Raw genomic sequence first — 4747 nt, forward strand, 5'->3', positions numbered from 1 at the left:
GAATTTGGGGACCAAATTCTTTTTAAGGAGGGTAGTATGTAATATCCCGTAATTTTTAGAATTCGATCAATAATAGAATAATAGAAAAAAAATATTAAAATTAGAAAAGGACTAGGATTTAAAATTGAATTAGACTAATGGGCCTAAAATTTGGATCCAATTCTAATATGGATAACTTGTAGGTTAAGATATAGGATTTTGTCTCTTTATAAATACACCCTATTCGTCTTCCCCGCCTTAATTAATAAAATTCGTAGGGCTCTTCTCAGCAAAAATCAACAGTCTTGTAAGATTCGTAGAATATTCATAATAAGTCAGAAATCAGTGATTCTGGACTTTTCGGAGAGCTCTTTTCGTTATCTTCAACTTTTGTATTTCGTGTTTTTCAAGATAACGTCGTTGAGAGGGTAAAAAAAAAGCTATATTCAGATCTGGTCAGGCTTTGGGGTAAGTACTTTTTGACTTACTTATATTTTCGGAAAAGTTTTGATACTCTGATTTTCGAATTTCGTATAAGATACAAGAATTCTGTTTCGAACTGTATAAGAAATAAGATACGAGAATTTTTTGAAACCCAGTCTCTACGTTTTTGAACCCGTTCGTAATTTACGCTATAGTTCCGGAACTAGCCTTAGATACCCTTAGTAGGCGCACGAGTGTGCAACTTTAGATACCTATTAAGGGCGCATAATTATTGAATTTTAGATGCCGACCACTGGAAAAGTTTGGTATATGAGAATAAGAATAAGAATTAAATGCCGGCTACTGGCAAAGTGTGGCCGTAGATCATGACTTTGGTATTTATAAGAATTATCGTTTCGTTCTGTTTTACGCAGTTCTGATATGTTATAAAAATATGCTCTCTTCTGTTTTAAATTCTGAATTTTAAAATATAAAATTTTGGGTTGGATTTATTTTAGAAATTGTTTTTACAAAATTATTATTGTTTTGAGAAAAATCGTTTTATTAAAAACACCCATTGTTTTCAGTTAAATAGTTAGTCAATTTGTACTTGTTGAGCTTTGTAGCTCACCCCTTACAATTTCAGGTTTCGTCTAAGGTTCGAGTTGGATATCGTTGGAGTTCGAGGACCTTAGAATTGGAGTAGATTGACTTTTGGACTCCGCTTTTAGCTACGCGTTTGTAATAGTGACCTTTGTAATAGATTTTCGTATTAGTAAATTGTAATTTATTTTAGTTTTGGTTTAGAATTAATGGTCCGGAAGTGCGGGCTGTTACATCAACATACAAGCTCAGCCACCAGTACAGAACAACTTTCCTCCACCTTCAAACATTGTCCTTAATCCTTGTTCCGGCCATCGACCTCCATAACACTATTATACAAAATTCTCCCTATAACAAAAACATTTGTTTAAATTGCAGACATACACATTATACTTGATAAACCTTAATGATCTTCAACAATTTTAATGAATTAGTGATATATAAAGTATACTTCATAAAATAATATATTTCATAATATTTTGATTGTAGAACACATTATACCATAGATTGCCTATAGCAACCCTAAAAAAGTGTTGCTATATGGCACAATCCATTGCAATAGGGTCTATGGCAACATATATTGAAAAATGAGGCGTAATGTTTGGTCTCGTTGCCATAAGGGCTTATGGTAACGAATTTGGGACCATATTGCAACAGAGTAAAGAAGTTGCAAATACAGTTTGTAGCAACATTTGTACATGTACAGTAACGAATATAATAACATTGCAATACATAAGATTTCCTATGGCAACGTTGTTTTATAACCTTTTTGTGATAATTGTTGCGGTACATAGATTTATGCAAAATATTTCGAGTTAATTGCAACATATTTCGAGTTAATTGCAATAAATTTATTAACAAATTTGAAATATATGTTAATTATTTAACCCTCTACTACAATACAAAATTTTAAAAAAAATTGGCATGACCTTTATATTTCATTAATAGCCACCAAATTTAATTGGTATATCCACAACACATAATCCAACAATTAATCCACACAAAAGTAGTTTACCACTACTAGTGTTGTTCCAACAACAACATACAAACCAAGTTTAAAAAAATACAAATGTCTTAAGCGAAAATAGAAAAACTAAAATTTACACATGATCACAATCTTAAGTTAAAACAACATAAACCAAAATGTGAAATAGTTAATCTTCTTCAATTTTCCTCAAGTCAAACTGCCTCATCTGCTGCTTCTTCTCTACTTGGGGAAGTCCCGTCTCCTTTCTCGGCACAAGCGTGACTCTAATAATACTATCCTGTATAATGTAAAGAGGGTCAATCACATAAAAATTTAGCAAACACTATTGGAAATTTGTTATAATAATAGTCTATTATAACTCCGCTGAAAACCCCAATTAGAAGGAGCCACATTGTTAGAGTTGACTGAGCATCCATCAGTTGTTTTGACATTGAAAGAGAGGGCTTGACCATTTAGGTAAGAGTTGCTCTGCTAATTTTGGCCCCAGTTGTAAATAATATTCTTAGCTGGTACATGACAAAATAGGTAAGTTGATCATAATATTATTTTTTAAAAGTTAAAGAAGATTTTTTATCGAAAGGTCACTCGCAGATTTATAATAATTTTGCTCAACTTGTAGATATACATGCTGCCTTGTTCACTCATATGTAAACAGATCTATACCATTGGCCATCTTGGATAATTAGAAATATATTTTTTGAATAGCAGTTAGATTTATATTTATTCTATAAATACTGTAAACTTATTAATTTTTTGTACAGAGAATGGTGACCAGTTCAAAAGATTGGGATCTATCCCAACAGGTCTAATGCATCTTGTTTCTGGTTGCATCATTTAGATTTCATTAAATGAACCTTCTAAAACTCAAAAAGAAAATAATCATGATACTATTGGCAAATGATATCTTGGGTTAAAATCAGTACTAGAGTGTAAGAAGCTGAAGTGCCCATTGACATACCTTAAGTGAAGATCTTCACCGGTCATGAATGTCATAGGTTTCTCGATGAATAGAGTCTTGATCAGGTGCGCTGACAAGAACTAAGAGCTAGAAAGAAAATCAACATGCACAATCTTATCAATTGTAATATCATATGCTGGATCGGGCAAATAAAACCCTGCCTCTTTTGATCTAAATTTCCGGTAACTTGGAAAGGTGAAGTCCTTTTGCCTACATGGCAATATCCTTCTGATGCTTCCCAAAACTAACTTGACCTAAGCAAATAACATATGTTTAAATCATAATAAGATTACTAACTTGACCCATAATATCCTATTATATATTAAGCTGATACTTCATAACTCAAGAACTACTTTTAAATTTATTAAACATGCAGATCATTAATAAGCACTGTATCTAAGAATATAAAATATAACCTATCTATCACAAAAATTGTGAATATCAAAATAAAAGCGGCTCAACAGAGTCTTTAAATACCTGGATTTGGATTGAACCTTGTCTGATCTTTTGTAAAAGCTACAAAAAGGGAATTTTAAGGATTGAAAATTTCTTGGCAGACCAAGCAAAACCATTCACGCAATATACTTGGATCAATAGCTTCTTCATTTTTGTAATCTAAAAACAAACCAGCACATAGAGTCTCAGTTTGAGCATGAGCAATTCAAATGATTCAGCCAACAACTGTGATCTGTCAGTAAGCATCTCGTGCAGCTTCTCATATTCATCCTTGACCTCAAAAAGCAACATCTTTGACCTCAGGAAGCAACATCATTATGATAAAATAATTATTGCTCAATCTCCGGAATTCCAGTTATATTATAAATTCTTTCGTGAACCGATTTCAAATTATCGAAACAATTAGCTTGAAAAATAAGCATATTACCTCCTGAAATCATTCTAACGAAGAACTGTAATCTACTATACACATCGAAACCACTTGAAGACGATTCAATTAAAGTAGTATTAAAAACACTAGGTAAGAAAACATATAAAAAGATCTTATAAATGAAAAACCCCCAATTTGGAACTTACATAAGAACCCTAGACAACAATTTAATCCCAAATTAACATAAAAACTAACCCAAATAAACTTTAGGATACGTAAATAAACCGCAAATTTAAACTCAAAATAACTTACCCCAAATCAAAATACCATAATTAATTATACAGAATTGTTAGGAGATGAAGTTTAAACATCGATTGAGAAAAGAGCCCGCCTTCTTCGAACTCCAGTCTTCTCATATCTTGATTCGTCGATTTTGAGTCTCTCTTCTTCGAGCTTGTATAGTCTTCCGGGCTCACGTCTGTATAGTCTTCCGGGCTCACGTCTTCGTTTTCTCTTCGAGTTTGGTTGCTATAGCCGATATAGCCGATCTATGATGTAGTGATATAATTAATATCCGAGTACTACGATTAAAATGTGGTAACTTTTCTCTACAAACACCATGTAAATTACCTCTAACTGCCCTAGAAAATGCAAATTAACTCTAATTTGGGAGGAAAAAACTCTAATTTGTGAAATTATGCTTACGAAGCTATAAAATTAACGTTCTTCTGGTCGTCCCTTCAATTTTATCTATTCTAATTCCATTTCATCTTTATTTACCTTTTTGGTTTGTTTTTTCTTAATATACTTTTAAACAATATTCTTATTCTATTTAAAATTTTGAGTATTAGAACAATTGACAATTTAAATCAACATGTTTATAAAAAGAAATTTATATTTATGAAATTTTAATTCTTAAATCCTTTTATAAGTTAATCTTAAAATTTTCATTTATTTATATGATATAAGT

At 31.6% G+C, this 4747-nt stretch overlaps 1 long non-coding RNA gene across 2 annotated transcripts; it reads right to left on the reverse strand.

Annotated features, from left to right (window-relative positions):
• Positions 1-1950: 1950 nt before the first annotated feature.
• On the reverse strand, positions 1951-4494 carry LOC141686772 (uncharacterized). Of its 2 annotated transcripts, XR_012560798.1 has the most exons (4): positions 4090-4494; positions 3429-3705; positions 2952-3205; positions 1951-2270 (listed from the first exon to the last, which is right to left on the reverse strand). It is a non-coding gene; the product is annotated as an uncharacterized LOC141686772 (long non-coding RNA). The 2 variants fall into 2 exon arrangements; XR_012560797.1 differs by having other exon boundaries at positions 3429-4490.
• Between the last annotated feature and the right edge of the window lie 253 nt (positions 4495-4747).

Source organism: Apium graveolens, chromosome 9, assembly GCF_009905375.1.
Source record: "Apium graveolens cultivar Ventura chromosome 9, ASM990537v1, whole genome shotgun sequence".
Classification (NCBI taxonomy): domain Eukaryota; kingdom Viridiplantae; phylum Streptophyta; class Magnoliopsida; order Apiales; family Apiaceae; genus Apium; species Apium graveolens.